The sequence below is a fragment of the Lagenorhynchus albirostris genome, chromosome 5 (genome assembly GCF_949774975.1).
Source record: "Lagenorhynchus albirostris chromosome 5, mLagAlb1.1, whole genome shotgun sequence".
Taxonomy (NCBI): Eukaryota; Metazoa; Chordata; class Mammalia; order Artiodactyla; family Delphinidae; genus Lagenorhynchus; species Lagenorhynchus albirostris.
The window spans coordinates 74978736-75000640 of NC_083099.1; the positions used below are offsets into that span (position 1 = coordinate 74978736).

The window sequence follows — 21905 nt, forward strand, 5'->3', positions numbered from 1 at the left end:
AGCACACTGCCGCCCGAAGACTTTTACCTATCAGTTCTCTGCTCAAATGTCACATTATAACCTCTAATCACACATGCATACACAGCCCTCAGCACTCCCTCTCCCATTTAGCCCACCGTATCTTTTCTATAACACCTGTCTTCTGATATACTGTACATTTCTTATTTGTTATTTGTTTTCTCTACTAGAATGTAAACTCCCTAAGAAATGGAAATGTGTCTTATTCTTATGCTGTATTCCCACTACCTAAAATTGCTCTTGGCACATAGAGAGAGCCCCTAAATATTAGTTGAATGGATGAATCAGTGAAGGAAGGAAGAAGGATGTCTAGATGCAGATGGGTAGGCATGAAACGTTTAAGATACTCCTCAGATCAGCTGTGAGTGGGGAACGGGTGGGGAATTTGGAACATTCCTGCTTGTCTCCAGGTTTACTCCATTCTGTTTTAGTATTAAAACTCCTCAGAAGCTGCCAGGTTGTGATAAGCCCTGTGGAGAAGCCCATATCTCAAGGAACCAAGGAATCCTTAGTCCGACCACCAGTGAAGAGCTGAATCCCATAAACAACCATGTGAGTGAGGGAGGAAGTGAGTCTTGTTGAGCCTGAAGAGAGGCCCAGAGCTAGTGACCCAGCTAAGCCATGCTTGGACTCTGACCCACAGGAACTGTGAGAAAATAAAGTTTTAAGCCCCTTAGTTTTGGGGGTAATTTGTAACACAGCAATAGTTAACTAAGACAGAATTTGGTTTAGTGACTAGACCAGAAATTCCTTGAAAGCAGTGACTATTCAGTGCTTGTCAGATGAGTATTTTTTAAATCCCTGGATGACTTAGAGGTTTTAGTCTTTTTCTGTGTCTGCATGTATTTTGGGGGTGGGGAGAGTTCCATCAGGCGGCTGCTAACCAGGTGCTACTTTAAATGTAATGTCTGCCTCTCAGTCCTAATCCCTCCATCTCATTTATGTGAACCTCCCAGTGTTTGTGATAATGTGGACAGAGTGAAGTTTCCTAAACAAGTGATCACTTTCCACCCTGTATAAGATGCATTTTTCAAAGAGAGGGATAAGCACAGAGGGGATAATTATTATCAGTAACAATGCCCCCTTGATTAGAAATTGGAACGCTGCTCTTCTTAAAGCATTAAACTGTAGTTAACAATCACAGGTTATTGTTACAGATTGAGCTGCTTGAATATTTCCTTCTTCATTTAAGATGCACATCCTTAGAGGTGTGGTCCATAGGGAACAATCTTCCCAGTCTAAATAATACATCATAGAGTGGACTTTTCTAGAGCCACTGATGATGCTAGCTCCCAGGTCACCAGCATTTAATCCCTCATTTTGAATCTCAGCCAGAGAATGTGATAAATACAAGAGATCCAACACATGAACTATTGAGTGCAAGCACCTGATTTTTCCATGTGTGCATTTTGATACAGGCAGTGCTTATACTGAGACATAGTGAATTCTTTTCATCAGAAAGCTGACTGAGCCTCAAAGTAAAAATTCCTTATTGTACCAGTCAGAGGCTCAGGGAAAACTGTTAGGCTCTGCCAAGTCATGTGGTCGGTGGCCAGGCTCACGGGGAAACTCAAAAGCAATGGATGTGAACACTTCCCTTTATACCCAGGCTGCTTCTGGGGGTGGGAGGATGATGTGAGAGCCCAGGAGAAAGGTGGTTAGGTCAGAATCTCTTCATTCAATCCCACATTCCATATTCCAAGAAATGATTTATACTCTCTGTGGGGTGTGTTCTAGGGCCCTGGGGATTGGGAGAATGCAGCTGCTTGGCTTTTTTCCCTCAAATTTGCATGCTTCTCCAGCAGATGATTGCGAACACTGGCAGGGCTGGACAAGCCTAGTTCTAATTTCTTGAGGCACGCACACAAAAAGAAAAATTGTAAAAGATTTTCTAAGCTGCTTCTGAGGAGGAGGAAAAGGGCTTGGTGATGCATCACCCAGCTGGGCAGGGCAAGGTGTTCTACGATTGGTAAAACTGGAGTTATGCAAGGGTGTGAGGGGTCGGGCTTGAGACCTGGGGCACAAGGAGTGGATTTGAGAGGGGCCCTCCCTGGGGGTGCAGTCAGTTAGTACGGCTAATATCAGGGGATCCCGGAGTTGGGGGAGGCAGCTCTGTGGAGGGGTGCTTCTTGATGCTCAGGCTGAAGGGGGTGGAGGTTGGGGAACTCTTGGCAATGAGAGCATTTGGGCTGGTCATTTAGAAGTAGATCTAAGGCTTCATATAGGTTGAGCCGTCTTTGTCTGTCCCTCCCTAAGTTAATGTGTAAAGTTGTCCAGAAGGTCCTCCTCTGCTAGTATCTGAGCATTTCTGTGATGCTCTAGGGAAACCAGAATCTGGAAATAAATATTTTACTCATTTATTTATTTATTTATATAAATTTATTAAAATTTTAAAAAAATTTTTGGCTTCGTTGGGTCTTCGTTGCTGTATGCAGGCTTTCTCTAGTTGCAGTGAGCTGGGGCTACTCTTCGTTGCGGTGCACGGGCTTCTCACTGCGGTGGCTTCTCTCGCTGTGGAGCACGGGCTCTAGGCGTGCAGGCTTCAGCAGCTGTGGCACGTGGGCTCAGTAGTTGTGGCTCATGGGCTCTAGAGCACAGGCTCAGTAGTTGTGGTGCACAGGCTTAGCTGCTCCGCGGCATATGGGATCTTCCTGGGCCAGGGCTCGAACCCGTGTCCCCTGCATTGGCAGGAGGATTCTTAACCAGGGAAGTCCCTTTACTCATTTATTTTTACATAATATTGATAGTCTCTGGCGTTCTCTCTGGGCCCTGATTGACATTTGATTCATTATCCATTTATACAACCATTGAATACATTCCTTGAGCACCCCCTTCATGTCAGATGTTGTTTAGGCTTTGAGGTCACAAGGGTGTAGAAGACCCATGGGATCTGTGCCTTCATAGAGTTTACTTTTGTGTGGGGATGACAGGGATCTAGCAGCATCCAAAAGGATGAGTCTGCTGGCTCATCAACTTCTGTGGGCAGTTTTATTCCAATAGCACAGATGTGATTTCCCCAGTGGGTAGCTATTCTTGACTATAAACAGCTGTGAATCAGCATGTCAAAAGCCTCCTTAAAGCAATGCTGTCTTGTCTGAGACTGTGGAAGCTTCAGAGAAAGATGTTTTTGTTCAGGCCTGGGGAGGCTGTGTGTTAGCAAGGGGTACCCAAGAGAAACTCTCAAAACACCTGTAGGTGAGTGTAGCTTGAGCACCCTCCCCTGCACCGCCCCGGAATTTTGTCATTAGAAATATAAAAACATCCCTCAACCTCCACTCCACTCTCACTCCACCATCATAGTTGGGTCTAGTGGACCTGAGGCACGAGGTCCTCTGAGAGTCAGGACAACAGATAAAAAGAATTCATCCATTGATTCCGGAATGGTGTTTTGCGATATGATAACACTGTTAAGTTTCTAGAACGTAAGCAAACTGGCTTGTTCTAAAATGATGTCTGAGAGGAACATGGTTTAAAATGGCAGTTCTCAAACCTTCAAGAACAGAACTTCTCACCCCTAGCTGCACATTAGAATGACCCAAAGAATTTAAAAAAATGACTGATGCCTGACCCAATCCCAGCCCAGTTGGGAACCACTGCTGTAGTCTGCTCCAGACAGGAGGTGGGCTGACCTACCAGAGGACAAAGGTAAGTTAAACAGGCTGCTGGCAGAGGGACTTCCAAGCTCACCACTAAATTGGTCAATAGGTGTACATTTCAAAAGCCAGTTTCCAAAGTTCAAGTCACCTTTCTTGTGACTAGAGACCTTTAAAATTGTAAAAGCAAATTTTAATTTCCAAAGCAGCTTTGAAGTTTGAAATTTAAAGCTAGCAAGCTGTGCCGTCCTGTAGAAGGGAATATTTTAAACTCCTGGAGAGCGTGTCAGAATTTCAAAAGCTAACAATAATAGGTGAAAGCTGACTGATGTCTAGTGTCAAACAGGCAGCAAGGCTTAAGAGGATTATAGTAACCGAAAACCTCTGGACCCTCTCTCTGTGTTCTCCATAGACATAGACAACTATGGAGTTGGAAGGCCAGCCCTCACCCAGCACACGAATCTTGTGTGGAACATCTCTGCTGGAAGGAACATTGCTGCTAGAACAGTTTAGATAAAGAAACACTGTTTTCTAGAACAGTCTGAACCCCTTTAGTGTAGCTGAGTTAGTGTAAGAAAGGCACATCTTTGGGTTGGGCTGAAAGCAGCAAAGGTGTCTCATCAGTCTCTAGGACAGCCATGTCCACTCCCCAAGACCTCTCTTCTCTAGCCCATGTCCTCAGTTTATCTGACCATTCTGGGTGTAAGATGGCTTTCAGATCCCTCACCACTTGGTTGTTCTCTCAAGTTTGTCAATATGCTTTTTAAACGATGACACCCAGGACTAAACACAGGGTATGAAATATCAGGTGCATCAAGTGGCAAGATTCAGACACAAGACCACCACAGTCTAGCTTCTCTGTAATTGCAAGAGGAGGACGGACCCAGACCGGGTCAGCATGGGGACTGTCTGGCATAGTCTGAGATAGACCTGGGAGAGGCACAAATCTTGGGTGACTATAACTGCGTGATCAGAGAAGGATGGACAGGATTTAGCACTGATTTGTAACCAAGGATTATACACAAATGCTACTTTGTAATTTTAGTACAATCACTCCTTTAATTTTCTTTAGTAAACATGTTGAAAATGTGTGGTCTGCTCTGTGTGGTGTCTTTGTAGCATGGGAAAAGGGAGATCACAGATGGAAAAGAAGGAATAGCAAGGTAGGACAGTGCTCCCTGTGCCCTGGGCAGGAAGAACCCTGTTGGCCGCTCTGGCATGTGAGCTGAGAAGTCAGAGGCTCTGATGTCAAACAAAAGTGATATGGGAGGACTGGTAGTCCCCCAGAGCTAGTGGAGTAATCCGGAAGGCAGGGGTGGATTGAGACCAACAGTGGGTATTGGTGTTAGTGCCCTGTCCCCTGCCAAGAACAGTGGGAAGCTCAGTGTTCAAGCAGAGCACGGAGGAGGCGAGGTGGTGCCTAAATATATTCACCAAAAGCCACTTTTCCTGGAGAAGGAAGAGGACAGTTATTTCACGTCCCTTGCACCCCTATTTCTGTCTCGTGCCAGAGAGTCTGGGCTTTAAAGAAGGCTTCAAAGAATATCTTGTCTTGGAGAGAGACAAGTTAAGGGAGATTTCCAAGGGTAGAAAACCAGAGGCAGCTTTGTCCTTCAGAAGGTAGGGGCTGCTTGGGGAGCTGGCAATCTGGAGGTGAGGATAAAAGCTAGCACACTGTTTCCTCATGTTGGAGCAAGAAAGAGGAATTGTTATTAGAAGTGAGGGAATCGTTCTGCTTGCTTATAATTTCTTCAATTTTAATAGTTGAACTTGGAGATTCTCCCTCTACAGTGAAGGTGTTCTGTGACTCACCAACAGAATGGGCTTGTTTCAGAAAAAACTCAGGGCAGTGTCTCAAGTGGTCATGTGGTTGGGACCATCCTACAGCAAGAGGCTTCTGAACCTATGTTGACACCAGTGCAGGCAGCAGCCACTAGCACTTTGTCATTTTGTTTAATCCTCAACACATTACCACGTACAATAACTTCATGATGAAAGACTTTCTGATTTTGTGGGGACTTGATGGCTGATACAGCCACTTCTGATCTGATTTTCTCCTGTTAATTTCACCATCTTCCTAGAAGTAATCTCTTGAAATACAAAGTAGAGATGATGAACAATTAACTGTAAAAACTGAGGGTGAGGGAGAGAGGGGAGGGGCAGTTTCCTCGTCTGAAATATCTGGATTCTTGAGTTCTGACATGGCTGGCCTGACATCTGAAACAATATGACATTATGGCAATTGGAAACAAATACATGCAAAGAACTTCCATGGAAAGATATTTTCCTCTTGGGGAAAAAGCAGCCTATTCTTGGTGCTATTTCTTTAAACTGGAAGGAGTCAACATTTAGCTGGAGTGGATCCTCATGAGCTCCTCTAACAGCGCAAACAAAAACCTGGATAGATATTGCCTAATAATATCCACAACATCTCAGAAATTCCAGGGGATGTATCCTTCTCATGTTTTAGAGAAGAAGGAAGCAGGTTTGGAAATGGAATCTGTTGAAACGAACGTCAGCCTGTAAGGAATTACGCTGCTTGAAGAGGAATTTAAATGTTCTGGCATATGCAGCTATTCGGAGTCGTGAAATGTGTTTGTTCATTTGCTTATTCACCCATTCATTTATTCACTGATTTAACAGATATTTATTGGGGGCCATCTCTGTATCCACAGTGTCTATTTGGCTTTCCAGGTGAGAAGGAGCTCTGTGTAGGTTTCTAACTCTGTAGGAGAGCGATAGCGCGTAGTTACTAATGTCCCCCTGAGAGACAGGCGACAGGACAGTAGACAAGCACATGAGGCATCACCCTTACGTTTTGTAAGCTCCCGGCAGCCTTCATATTTGGAAACACACAGTTATGGAGGTGGATGATCTCACCTACATGGCTGGCGTCGGGGCCACATGAACCCATGCCTGTTCAACTTCCCTACTCTCCACATTGAAATGTACATCTTTACTCACTGTCTTCTCCTGCCCTCTTGTTTCAAAGAAAGAAGTGTCCAAGGCTGATCTCTTCAGCATCTGGTCTCTCTCTTCCCTCTTGATTTTTTTCTGCTCTCCATAAACATACCTAGTTCCCCCCACACCTTTTTTTTTTTTTTTTTGCGGTACGCAGGCCTCTCACTGTTGTGGCCTCTCCCGTTGCGGAGCACAGGCTCCGGACGCGCAGGCTCAGCGGCCATGGCTCACAGGCCCAGCCGCTCCGCGGCATGTGGGATCTTCCCGGACCGGGGCACGAACCCGCGTCCCCTGCATCGGCAGGCGGACTCTCAACCACTGCGGCACCAGGGAAGCCCTAGTTCCCCCCTTTTTGTACAGACCATCTTTCTATTCTGCTACTCCTCAAACTCCATCTCTTTTCTCTATTTCCAGTGACCACTAATCTTCTCACATAGTCTTTCTTCCTCTCTATTCACTGCATCCTCTCCCTGTGAACTCCCTATAGCCCACTAGATGAAACTAACTGCAAAGGTGACCAGTGACCTCTGTGGTAGAGAGTTATGTCCCAATGTCTGTCATCTTTTTCTTCCTTTAGAAATAGAACCCATCAGTTTTAGCTGAGTACCAAACTTCCCGGCTGAAGACTGCATTTTCCAGGTTCCCCTGCAGCTAGGTGTTGCCAGGTTCATAACTTCTGGACCATCCCCTTGAAAGGAAGGGGTACGTTTTCCATGAAGCTTTTAACCTTTATGCTGCCTAGACTGTGGAGGAATGACAGGAACTGTACTTTTAGACCTGAGATAGAAACCTCACGCACCAAGCTGAGATGGTGGGCCACATTAGCCTGGAGCTGCTTATGCTGGACTGTTATATGAGGGGAAAGTATGCTTCGCACTGTTATTTTGGCCTTTATTACAGCAGCCAAGTATGTATCCTTCAAGAATAACCCATACCTTCATCAACACAAGCTTCAAAGTGTCAATTCCAGTGTCTGTTTCTCAGGCCCCACCCTTGTTGATCTCTCTGCAGCACTGGGCACTGTGGATGACCTGTCTTCCTGCAACTTTGTCCTCCTTGCGCTCGCCTAGCTTTTGCACAGTCCTGCTTCCCTTCCCATCTCTCTGATTGTTCCTTCTTTGTCTACCTCTGTGGCTTTCCCTTCTCTATCCCTCTTTTCACCATGGTTTTCTCCACTGACTTTCTCCTCTATATTCAGTGCCCTCCTTTGGAAAGCTGATCCCAACTGCTAATTGCAATCCTTTCCTCAGAATTTACCAGCACTGCCTTGGTCTGCCTCGTGGACAGGTGCAGATACTTAGCACACAGTGGTATGGTGTGATGGTTAAGAGCACAGGCTCTGGAGCCAGACTGTTCTGTTTGAGTTCCAGTTCTGCCACTTACTCATTGAGGGATCTTGGGCAAGTTACTTAACCTCTCTGTGCCATCATTTCCTCAAGGATGAAAGGAAGATAATAAGAGTACTTATCTCAAAGGGCTATTGTGATGATTGAATGGGTTAAAAGTTGTGCAGCACCTAGAGCAGAGCCTGGCACCTGGACAGTGCCATGTAAATGTTAACTCTTGTTGTTGTTGGCATCACACCTGAGGACACAGGTCCCAGGCCACAGGACCAAGCTGTGGTTGGCCCAGACGTTACCTCAGAGTCACAGTCACTCATGGTGCTTTGGTGGCTGGAAACATGATTGGATTTCTTCGCTTGCCTGGATTCCTGATCTCCTCCCTGCCCTGGTCTCTGGAAGTTACAAGATAGTTTTATTTCCCTTTGTGTCAATGACTTGACACCAGTCTCCTGTCCTGGCCCTTCACTGGAGCTCCAATGAAGGGGCTTAAATTATCCACGGCTGTGGCACCTGGAGCCCATCCTTCATGTCACTGTCAAAGCTGCCTGCGTGGGTTCTGCTTGGCTGTTGGATCATAGGCCTTGTACTGTGGGGCTGATTCATTGTGAGAATTCCCATACATTACCGAGCATTTTCACTGGGAAGTTTCTTTTTCCTTCTCTCGGGTAATTATGGTTGTCAGACTCATGTGGATTAGTAGGGAGACCTAATTCTAGAATCAGACTGATCCTAATAAAAATCCAAGCTACTCCACTAGCATTGGGGAAATTAACTATTCAGAATTTCATGACACCCAGCCCACAAGTATGTTAAGTAAAAAAATTGGATGCATTCAGGTAATGCACATAGGGAACTTGGACAGAGGAGGTAGTCAATACATTTTTTCCTCTTATTTTAAAAATGGCATTTATTCCATTTACTTTTATTTATATTTATATTTACTTATATTTTCCTGTTAACCTTATACGAGAGGCTAAAGGGTTTGATGTTGCTTGTGCCCTTCTCTGCAGGAGAAGCTCACTCTTAGTGGGTTTGCTAGCAGTGCACTGACTCAAAAAGTTTAACATTAAATGAATGTATTTATATCAGGCTGATCCCAGAAATGAGTTTAAGTGACCCTTTAATAAGGATTGGCCTCCTTCCTTCCTCAGCCATGCTGTGTTGAACAAGTGGGGTGGTCAGTTTTTCATCTGACTGTACACAGAGCCAGCCCAGAAGGAGCTTTCCTTTTTTTTAAACAGGAATTGCTACTGAAAGGTACGTCATTGCCATCTGGCTCTGGTCTTTTATGCTTCTGAAGTCCCCTAACTGATGCAGTGGTGGAGAAAATAAGTAGTTGTCTATATAGCCTGCCTCTTGGAGGGGGAGAAGAACAAGCATAGAGCTAAAAAGAAATCAAGTATGTTCTTGGTTCTCTCCCCAAGTAAGACCTTGACTCCCTTAATAAAAATAAGCTAGTGCCTCCAACATTGGCAGTGGAAGAAGATTCCAAATATTATGTGGGGTATACTTATACCAAAAATTTATGTGTTGTTTATCTGAAATTCAAATTTAACTGGGGATCCTCTATTTTCTCTGGCAACCATAACTAGGAGAGCAAGGAAAAGTGGTGATGGTGATGGGTTCCATGTGAGAAGAAGGGAGGGCAGGACAATGTCCACTTGGTGAAACAAACAGAATTCTTGTGGACAGACGATTTTAGTATGTGAAGCAGCATGCTGTGGCTGGGTTTGAGACTAAGACACTGCGCCCTCAAGGGCCAGTGGGGCTTGTTTTTCCTTCCTTTCCTTCTTTAGAGAGCGTGCCTGAGGGAAGTCTCTATCACCCCACTGTCCTCAGAGAGGGAGACTCTTCACTCCAACCCAGAGCTGTTTGTTCTTTTTTTTTTTTAACATCTTTATTGGAGTATAATTGCTTTACAGTGGTGTGTTAGTTGAGCTGTTTGTTCTTTTAAGAGCCTTCTGAGAACCAGAACATTGAGGGGAAAAAGAGATATGCAGTGAAATGCCTAAAGTATAACCTAATCTGGGCCAAATGTAGCCCACAGCATCCTAAAAATGAGACACGTGGGCACCTCCAGCCTCTAATTACACAGTGAGGATGACGCAGATTGGCTGCAGCTCTGGGTTGCTAGAGTGTACAAAACCAGACGTTTCTTTTCTTATGGGAAATGGGGAAGCAGTCACTTTGGTGATGGTGGGGTGGAGAGAAGGCATGCATTTAATTCTTGTCAGTATAAACATGTTGTTTATTTCTACCCAGCTAATATAGTTTATGTGACATTTAAAGCATCCAAAATCATCTGTATGTTAAAACATGAAGTCAAAACAAAGGAACTCAACATTGCTAGTTATTAGGGAAAATGCAAATTAAAAACACAATAAGATACCACTACCTATTTTTGAGACTAAAATTAAATTATAAAACAAAACAAAAACTGACAACATCACGTGCTAGCAATGCAAAATGACAAAGTCACTTTGGAAAACAGTTTGGCTGCTTCTTACAAAGTTAAACATACACTTACCACAGCACCCAGAAGCCTCACTCCTGGTATTAAACTTGTCAGTTACAAGGGAAATAAAAACGATGTCCACAGAAATACCTGTATGCTAATGTTCACAGCAGCTGTGTTCATAATAACCAAAAAATTGGCCACAATAAAAAGTTCATCAATTGGTAAATGGATAAACAAACTGTGACACATCCAAACAATGAAATACTACTCAGCAATATAAAGGACCAAGGATACTGATGCGTGCAAAAACATAGATAAATTGCAAAAGCATTATGTAAGCAAAAGAAACCAGACTCAAAGGCTACATGCTCTACAATTCCATTTATATGATGTTTTAAAAGAGCCAAACCCCCCAATAGGTACAGAAAGTAGATCAGTGTGGTGGGGAATTTGTACAAAGGGTTATGAGGGAATTTGGGGGTGATAAAACTGTTCAATATCATGATTGCGTGGTGGTTACACAATTGTGTACATTTGTCAAAACTCATTGAACTGTATACTAAGAAAAGGATGATTTTACCCTATGTAAATTAACTCAATAAAACTGACTTTAAAAAAAACCCTCTAAGGTATTATTTTTATTAGGATATCATTATCAACTATGTTTATGTGATCTAATATTAGAATATTTACTATGTGTCAGTCACTATGCCACATTATATATTAGATGATTTTAGGTATATATATATATATATATATATATATATATATATATAAGATGATTATACATACGTATGTATATTAGAGTGATAATTAGCTGAGGAAACTAAGGCTCAGAGAGGTTAAGAAACTTGCACAAGGTCACAGAATGGGGTAAGTGGAAGAGCTCAGATTTGAATCTAGCTGTGTCTAATTCCAGAGCTTTCACACCTTGCTGTTCTAGTTCAAGATGTAAGCATAATCAACTCATATATCTAGCCAGGGTTTCTCAACCTCAGCACAGCTGACATTTGGGGCTGGATAAGTTTTTGTTTTGGGGGATTGTCCTATGCATTGTAGAATGTTTAGCAGTGTCCCTGGCCTCTACCCACTAGATGCCAGTAGTGTCCACTCAGTTGTGACAACCAACAATATCTCCAGATGTTGCCAATTGTAACCTGGGAGCAACCCCTCCACCCACATTAAAAACACTGAGATTTCAGGGAGACTGTCTCAAAGAAGGACCAATATGGAGTCACTGTGAATACTGAAGATCCAGAGAAGATATTTGGCGTATTTGGGTAGCTGGGGCCCTGACTTAATTGGAACATTTGGGTAGTGGGTGAATACTCAGAAGTTAATTAATTCTATGTAAAGTCAGGTGCAAAAATATATATGCACGTGGACATAGAAACACAGGATGAAACCATAAAGTTTCATGATAAATACTTATGTCAAAATGCATGTTTTTCCTCCTATAGTCACTGTGGGGAGCTTTATGCTTGTGCCAGAGGTGCTTCATTATCCAGGGTGGTGGTGGGGCTGTCCTTGGGAACTGCTTCTGCTGTGAAATCTCTACCCATGGCAAGTCTTCATCTTCTGGAAACAACTAGCAGTTACCAAAAATGGTGAACAAGGTAGACAACCAAATTAGGTGATTATGTGTTTTTCTCAAAAAGCAGATGTGACCACGAAGTAATAAGATTGATCTTTCTCTGCAAAGCTTGTTCAATGATTGTTGTGTGTTTGGTGGTTTTGTTAAACAAATAATACAGTAATAATACTAGCTACCAGTCACCGAGAGTTTACTATGTGCTTCGTAGTATGCAATATTCATTTCATTGAATCATCATAAGAACTCTGTGATCTATCACCATATATAAAAATTAACTCAAAATGGATCAACAACTTAAATGTAAGAGCTAAAACTGGTAGAAAACATAGTTGCCAATCCTTGTGACCTTGGATTAGGCAATGTTTTTTAAAAATATGACACCAAAAGCACATGCAATAAAAAAAATAATAAATTGGACTTCATCAAAATTAAAAGCTTTTGTGTTTCAAAGAACACTATCAAGAAAGTGAAAAGACTGTCACAGAATGGGAGAAGATATTTGCAAACCACATATTGGATAAGGGATTAATATAAAGAACATATAAAGAACTCTTACAAACCAACAATAAAAAGGTAAATAAACTGATTTTAAAATGGGCAATGTAAATACACATTTCTCCAAAGAAGATATACAAATGGCCAATAAGCATGTGAAAAGATGCTCAACATCATTAGCCATCAGGGACATGCAAATTAAAACTACAATGAGATACCATTTTACACCCAATGGGATGATTGTGATAAAGAAGACAGACAATACCAAGTGTTGGCAAAGATGTGGAGTAATTGGAACCCTCATACATCGTTGACGGGAATGTAAAATAGTGCAGCTGCTGTAGAAAAGTTTGGCAGTTCCTCAAAAAGTTAAACATAGAGTTACCATATGACTCAGCAATTCCACTCCTAGATAGGTACCTGAGAGAAATAAAACATATGCTCACAACAAAAACTTGTACAGGAGTGTTTATAGCAACAGTATTCATAATAGCAAAAAAATGGAGACAATCAAAATGTCTGTCAACTGATGAATGGATAACCAAATTGTGATACCCTCATCCAGTGGACTATTTTTCAGCCATAAAAAGGAATAAAGTACAGTTATTAATACATGGTGTAACATGGATGAACCTTGAAAATATTGTATGATTCCATTTATAAGAAATGTCCAGAATAACCAAATACATAGAGGCAGAAAGTAGATTAGTGGTTACCAAAGAATGGGAGGAAGAGGGAATGGGGAGTGACTGCTTATGGTTATGAGGCTTCATTATGGGATGATGAAATGTTCTGGATTAGATAGTGGTGATGGCTGCACAACCTTGTGAACATACTAAAAATCACTGAATTGTACAAAAGGGTGGATTTTGTGGTGAGTAAATTGTATCTCAACTTGTTAAAAAGAACTCTGTGAAGTGATTACTATTATTACCTCTTTTTTACATAACAGAAAACTCATGTTCAGAGACAACAGGTTATTCTAGGTGGCTGAATAAAATGTGAAAATCCCCCTTTGCACCTCCAAACACTTAGCATTTTGGTATATTTGCTTTTAGTCCTTTTTCATGCAGTCACGTGTGTGTGTGTGTGTGTGTGTGTGTGTGTGTGTGTGTGTGTGTGAGATATAAATCTAAATCATGTAATACCTATTGTCCTACACTTTGCTGGCTGTTTTATTCTGTGTTTTACTTTAGAGATCAGTCCATGCATATTCATGTAGAGAGAGACAGAGACAAAGACAGAATGAGAGAAAGGAGTTCCTTAGTATTTCATAGAATGAATGCATTGTCATTTATTTAATCATTTCTCCTACTGATGGATACTTCAGTCCATCCATTCTGTAAACAATGTGTTTATTCCCCAGAGTTCTATCCTTTCTGGTCTCTCCACTCTCCCTGGATTCTCTCTCCTCTACTGTCATGTTACCTGCTATCCAGTGGTACCTACTCAGTACTTTCATTAGACAAGAGGGTCCTGCCCTGCACTGTGTACTTTGGAGGTCCTTACATATGCAAATACATACAATGTAAATTAATTGAGGACTACCTGAGCACCTTTGTCATCCAGAATCCATCAGTCAGCACAGGTACAGTGTGACCCATATCTTTAAACATCTACTCTACTAATACTGTTAAGGTCTCAAGGAAATACTTCTCCACATCTCTTGCCCTATGTCCCTAAAACAAAAGGCAGCTACCTCTAAATAAGTGCTGCTGACATAGAGATGGGTGCTGCTTCTGAGTTTGAAGAGGATTTGAGCAGGGTAAGTATTTAGACAACTAACTGGTCAAATCCTTCCTCTCAGACTGCGTGAGGTATGAAAGATGATTGCATGACAAAGTGTCTCCCAGTAGGAGTAGAAAATGGCTGCTGAGCCTCCATTTTCTTGCTTCTCTTCATGTTCTAAGTCCTGATTCTCCTATTACTCACACTTGTTGCACAGAATGGCAGAGGAGCATTTTATAATATTAATAATATTTAAAATTATATATCCTATTATTTAATATAGCCTATTATTTTAAATTTGTATGTATGTAGGTCTAGGCATAACATCTGTGAAGCTATGAAGATAAGCAATTCTTTTTTTTCTTTTTTTTTTTTGGTGTGGTACGCGGGCCTCTCACTGCTGTGGCCTCTCCCGTTGTGGAGCACAGGCTCCGGACGCGCAGCCTCAGCGGCCATGGCTCACAGGCCCAGCCGCTCCGCAGCATGTGAGATCTTCCCAGACCGGGGCACGAACCCGCGTCCCCTGCATCGGCAGGCGGACTCTCAACCACTGCGCCACCAGGGAAGCCCAATAAACAATTCTTTACATTGGCAACCAGATGGACTGTGGTAAATTGTTTGCAAAGATAGCTGCCAGTAATGCTTCCCATCCCTGTCCACTCATGGCATTTCTCCCATCAAGAAGTGGAGTCCATTTCTTTCCACTTGAATCTGGAATGACCTTATGGCTTGCTTTGACCAACAGAAAGTGGCAGAAGTGACTATGTCCGTTCAGGGCTTAGGCCTTAGGCCCGGCAGCTTCTGCTTTCCTATTGGGATCCAGCCACCATGTAAGGAAGCCACTTTCCTTCAGACCAGTGAATGATGAGAAACCATGTGGAGAGAGAAGTCCCAGTCTCCAAGCCACCCCCTCACAGCCCCAGGCATGTGCATGAGGTCCCCCTCCAGTTCCAGCTGAGCCTCCACATGACTGCAGTCCCATGAAGAGCTCAGGAGAGACTAGGAGAAGAACCAGCCAGCCAGTCCACAGAATGGTGAGAGATGAGAGCTCGTTACTTTAAGCCGCTAAGTTTTGAGATGATTGGTTATGTAGCAAGAGATAATGAAAACATGAATATTGCTAGAGTTGCTAATAGTTTCATCCTTATAAAAATATTTAATAAGATTTAAATTGTCAAAAAATTAAAACTTTAAGTAGTTTTGATTTAAATTGTTGATATTCATTTATAGTAATTTGTATTTTGCTTTTCAATTTTAATAGTTTTGAATAGAAGAAAAAGAATTTTTAGAAATGTACATGAAAAGCAATTAAAAATTTTTTTACATTTCTTTGATTTACATTTTAATGAAAATTTATTAAAAATTTTGGGTACTTTGAATACAGTTACATTTACTGTTTAACCCTTTGAATCACTACTGTCAATTGCATACAAGTTATGTGAAAATCTTCATTATAACAACATTATTGAAAATTTTGCTAAAATGAAGGCATGAAAAATAAATTTCATAAAGGAAAGGAACAATAATTTATGAATTACGTGTATATTTTGTGACTCATCCCAACTGCTGACCCATCAACAGACCTCCCAAATCATCAGCCATTTTGCCAACCTTCAGGCATATAAAAACCATCTCTTTATAAACATTTTTAAAAATTTTGTCATTATGAAGATATATTTGTCATGGTAAAGGGAGACAGTGTATTTATTTAAAAATAAGTCAGTTTGATTTATAACTTTTAAATATTTAGGTCCAGGTTATGTGCACTCTTGCCCCAGGCCCTGCAAATGTTAGGGGCAGGCTTCTCTGCCATGACCTTCCCTTCTACCATCTGAGGTATATGTTCATTTGCCTACTAGATAGCTCCACCTGTTTGCCTATTAGAACTTCAGAATCAGCTTGTCCAAAACTGTCACCTTTCTCTACAAAACTTCCTCCCTCTTTTCGTGATTTCTCTGTCACTCAAGCTAGAAAGTCATCCTGGATTTCTTCACCCAGTTACTCTCCCTTAACTTGCTAAATAATTCTCTAATCTGTCCTCTTCTCTCATCTTTATCACACCTACCCCAGTTTGGGCCCTGAGGGGCGGTATCATCTGGAGCAGTGCTTCTCAAACTTCAGAGTTATCTGGAGGGCATGGCATGTTAAAACACAGATCACTGGACCCCACCCCCAGAATTTCTGATTCACTTGGTCTGGGGTGGGACATGATAATTTGCGTTTCTAACGAGTTCCTCGGTGACGCTGATGCTGCTGGGCTACACTTTGAGACCCACGGGCCTAGGGGTTGATTTTAAATTTTGCTCCTCTTATTTACTATGTGAACTTGGGCAAGTTACTTAGTTTTTCTAGGCCTGTTTCCTGGTGTATAGCATGGTATAAAAGTCTTACAGTAATAATAAACACTAAAATAATCCTGGACAAGTAAGACCTTATGAATGATAGTTACTGTTGAGGCTCTCATCATCTTTCTCCTGGAATCACTGCTGGTCTTCTCCATCCCTTATAAGACCATCTGAGTGATTCGTCTCTCTCTCTCTCGGCCCACAGTCTCTTCCTTTCTATCGATGCCTACCCAATAACATTTCAACACATTCAAATCTCTTCCAATTTTTAAAAAACCCACAATCTGGCTTTGACGCCATTCTTTCCTCCTGCCATCCTATCTCTATCCTTTCCTTCGTATCTAAGCATTTGAAAGAATTGTCTAGGATAGCTGTCTCGACTTCTTCCAGTCCATCAGACTCCACAGACTCCTAAGCCAGCTCTCTCTAAAATAACACATGGCTTCCCAGGAGATTGCCAGCTCTCCTGGACACTTGATCACGCTACAACATTTAGTACTGCTGACACATCTTCTGTAGGAGGCAGTTTCGAAAATGGATCCCAGGGATCTCCACCTCCTGGTATTCGCTCCCTTTTGCGATCCTCTCCCCTTGTGTGTGGGCTGAGCCTAGTACCTTTCTTCTAAAGAACAGAATAAGACGCAAGTGAGATGGGATGACATGGCACTTCTGAGATTAAGTTATAGGAGACTTGCTTGCACTTTTCCTCGGAGTCTTCTTGCATGTTTGTTCTGTTGACGCAAGCTCCCAAGTTGCGAGGTGCCCTAGGGAGAGACCCCCATGAGAAGGACCCAAGGCCCTCATCCTAACAGCTCTTGGAAAACTGAATCCTGCTAACAACTGGACAGTTTTCTAACAGTTTGGAAGAGGATTACTTCCCAGTCAACCCTACAGATGAGACCACAGCCTTGGCTAACAGCTTGATTACAGCCTTGTAAGATACCCTGAAACAGAGGCCCTAGCTAAGCAGCGTACAGCTGACCCCCAGGAAGAGTGAGATAATAAATGTGCTTTGTTTTAAGCCACTATGTTTTGGGGTAAGTGTTACACAGCAATAGATAACTAGTATATCTTCCTTCTTAAAACCAGTTTCCTGGGTTGGGACTTCCCTGGTGGTGCAGTGGTTAGGACTCTGCGCTCCCAGTGCAGGGGGCCTGGATTTGATCCCTGGTCAGGGAACTAGATCTCACATGCATGCTGCAACTAAGAGCCTGTATGCCACAACTAAGACCCAGTGCAACCAACCAACCAAATAAATAAATAAATATTTTTAAAAAATTTATTTTTTCCATGGACTTCCACAACCCCCAGTTTTCCTCCTAACTGCCTATCTCCTCATCCTCTCTCTCCTTCATTGGCTCTTCTGACTTTTCAGCTCTTACCTCCTGCTGTTTCTCAAGGTTCTTCCTTCTCTACATTTTTCTCTCCAGTGTCACCCATTCAAATGCTGTCTATAATCCAGGGACTCTCAAATTTATACCTCTGGCTCTTTTGAGTGCCAGGCCCATGTGTGCAACTGCTTAAAGGTCATTCCCACCTGGATGTTGGTCTCACAGACTTAGTATGTCTGAAACGGAACTTGTTATTTCTCACCAAATCTCTCATCCTCCTAAGATTTAAGCCTCAGTGAGCATCCACCCGGTTGCTCATACCAGAAACCTGAGAGTCATCTTTCATTTTCTTTAGTCAGATATTTTTTGGAGCACCTACAATGTGCTAAGCAGCGCTCTAGGCTCAAGGAGAGTTTACAATCTTGTGAGGAGAGAGACAATGAAAATAATAAATAAATTTTATGTATGTTATATATATTTTTATATATTATATACACAACAATAAATGCTATCAAGGAAAAACTGAGCAGGCAGAGCATTGAATGTCATGGAAAGTGAATTGTAGTATCAGATGGGATGGTCAGAATAGACCTCATGAAGGAAGCGAGGACTGTGCTGTATGAATAAATATTTGGGGGAAGAACATTTCAGGAAGAGGGACAGCTAGTTCAAAGGCCTTGCTTGACCAGGAACTTAATTGGGTGGTTTGAGGAACAGCAAGGTGGTCAGTGTGGCTTGAACAGAGAGAACCAGGGGGAGATTATTAGAGATGAGGTCAGAGAGGTACCCAAGCCTAGATCATGTGCAGCCTTACCAGCCATTGTAAGGATTTTGAGTTTTACTCTGAGTATAACAGAGAACAACGGGAGGGTTTGGAGTGGAGAAATCATATAGTCACTCTGATTAGTATATTTAGAATAGGCTGTAGGGAAATCATTCTTCTTCTTTTTATCTCTTGGCCCCCAAATCTTTTTATTTTTCTCACTAAGCCCCTTTTATTTTATCTCTTAAATATATCTTGAATCCATCCAACCTCTCTTAATTTCTGTTGTCACTACCTGAGTCAAACCAACAATTCCCCTTATTCACTCAATCAACTAATACTTGTTGAGAAGCTACTATGTTCCAGGCACCATTCCTATTCTCGGTGCTCGGGACAGAGCAGTGAAAAAACAGCCTGTGTGGAGCTTACATTTCTCCCTTGGATTTATAGCTTTTAAAAACTAGCCATCCCTCAAATTGTCTTATGTATATATTTGGTTACGTGTTCATTGTATCCTCTCCTCACCAATGTGTAAATCTTGTGAGATCAGGGACATTTTCTGTTTTGTTCACCAACTATATTTTCAGTGCCTAGAACAGCACTTTTCAAATAAGATGTGCTCAATAAATACCAGTTGAATGAATGAACAAACTACTGCAACAGCCTCTTAACTGGTCTATTTCCAGTGGCTTTTAAACTTTCTTTGAACTTGACTCACAGGAAGAAAACCATTTTACACTGTAATTCAGTGAAGACACACACATGTATACATGAACATAATATATTTAAAAGTATTGATAGTGTGAAGCTGTCTGATATTATTCATTCTATCCTATTATGTTTCATTAAAAAAAACCCTGCCAGTTACAACTTTAAATTTGATTTCATAATCCTCTAATGGAATTTAATCAAAAGTTTGACAAACACTGCCCTGATGCATTCTCCACAACCAGAGTGTTGTGTCTAACTCAGAAGTCATGTCCTGTTACTTCCCTGCATAAAATCATTCAAAGGCAATCTGTCGGTCTCAGGCATTTCTCCCAAACGTCAGTCTCTTATGGTTGTTCATGTACCAGTGATAATATGACATATATAAACATTTGTGTGAATTGAATCACTTTTGTCCCTCAACCTTACCTTGAGCAGTAATGTAATAGAATATGTTGGATGCATGCGTTATATATTTTCTAATGCATATAAAATTCATTAGCTACCAAAAGAAGAAACATTGGATAGCACACCATCTAAAATCTTCTTGCTCACCACCCAGCCACACTGGGGAATCCTGCTCTCGGGATAAAGGTCAGATGCCTCAGCTTAGCCCACGCGGCACTCTGGAGCGCTGGTGCTTTCTGCTGCAGTCTCGTTTTTTTTTTTTTTTAACCGCTTCCTGCACTCATTCATTCTGAATGACTGGCTGGTCCCCAGAACGCACCAAGCTCCCTCTGGCTCTAGGACTCTTTACCCGCCATCTCCTTCCTCTGCCCAGGACTCCACCAGAACCCCAGCCTACCTCCTTTCAGGTCTTGGCTTCAGTCTCATGTTGGGAAGAGAAAGCTTCCCTGGCGGTGGGGCTGAGCTGTGTCCTCCCAGGAGGCTGTGCTTATCCTGTCTAGACTGTATCATTCTCAAGTGAAGCGGCTTCTTCATGTGTTTTACTCCAACTGAAGGCGGTGAGCTCCTTTTCGAGGGCTGGGGGAAGAGTATTTTATTTACCATAGTATTTTTAATATTTACTATAATACCAAATATTCAAGAGTGATTTGGTCGATGAATAGAAAAACAAATATATGGATTTCTCGAGGAAATGAATATCACTAACACTCAGCACATTGCCCGATACATGCTAGGCATTCATAAAATATTGTTGGGCTTCCCTAGTGGCGCAGTGGTTGAGAGTCCGCCTGCCGATGCAGGGGACACGGGTTCGTGCCCCGGTCCGGGAGGATCCCACATGCCGCGGAGCGGCTGGGCGCGTGAGCCATGGCCGCTGAGCCTGCGCGTCTGGAGCCTGTGCTCCGCAACGGGAGAGGCCACAACAGTGAGAGGCCCGCGTACCGCAAAAAAAAAAAAAATATATTGTTGAGTGATTGAAAGAAGTAAAGGCTGCTCCTCACTCTAGTGACATTACCTTTTTAAATGATTATTTGAGAGGTGGTCTTAGATTCGAATGGCTTTGCTCTATGTGACATTATTCTCTCCTCTCTGCCCAGGAAGAGGTCAGAAATGAGGTCAAAATGTCTATCTGTGGCCTAAGAGATTTTTGGGTCCCTCGATAAACAAGCTTGCTGCGACAGAGGGCAGGCAGAGTGTCAGGGAAGCTGCAGCACGTGGGGATATATACCTGTATGCTTTTCTCTTAGTGCAAAGTAGCTATAGAGTAAATATTAAACATTTGAATTAATATTTAAATCCAAGGACTTCCCTAGTGGTTCAGTGGGTAAGACTCCACGCTCCCAATGCAGGGGGCCCAGGATCAGTTGCTGGTTGGGGAACTAGATCCCACATGCATGCCACAACTAAGAGTCCGCATGCCACAACTAAAGATCCCGCAGGCCGCAAAGAAGACCTGGCACAACCAAAAAAAAAAATAATAAATCCATGCTTCATGTAGGTTTTCAGTGCATTTAATGCTATTTTACTATATATCCAATTTTGATGCCATTACCCCCCTTTTCTGAGATTCTAGAATACAGCCTATGCAATTTTTACAGACTGAACAGTACCAATGTTTCTTACAACAATGTGTGCTGTAGGGATATATAATAAAGGTTTTACAGAAACTAAATTATACTCAAAGACTTTTATTTTTCTCTTTTGTAATAGCCCTACTATTTGGCATCTTGGGGAATGCAATATTTGGTATAAGTGGAGTTTCCAAATATCGATGTTTAATCTTGTAAACACCAAAACATTAAAAAACAAAAACGATGGGAACTTTTCCAATATATTGCACACTTCTCGATCTTTTTTTAAAAAATGCCCCCGGGGCTTCCCTGGTGGTGCAGTGGTTGAGAGTCCGCCTGCCGATGCAGGGGACATGGGTTCGTGCCCCGGTCCGGGAAGATCACACATACTGTGGAGAGGCTGGGACTGTGAGCCATGGCCGCTGAGCCTGCGCGTCCGGAGCCTGTGCTCTGCAACGGGAGAGGCCACAGCAGTGAGAGGCCCGCGTACCGCAAAAAAAAAAAAATGCCCCCGATATTAATGGTTCTGTGTTGACCTGAGGCTCTTCCCATGGACACCAGTTATTTGAATGTCATATCAGTCTGTGCT

General features: G+C 42.4%; 1 protein-coding gene across 1 annotated transcript in view; it reads left to right on the forward strand.

The window, feature by feature from the left end:
- The first annotated feature begins 515 nt into the window (after positions 1-515).
- The window catches only part of ZNF148 (zinc finger protein 148), a 155472-nt gene continuing 134082 nt past the window's right edge, over positions 516-21905 (forward strand). The window contains exon 1 of the mRNA XM_060149302.1: positions 516-570. The gene's annotated coding sequence lies outside the window, so the exon portion shown is untranslated. The remainder of the gene's footprint in view (positions 571-21905) is intronic.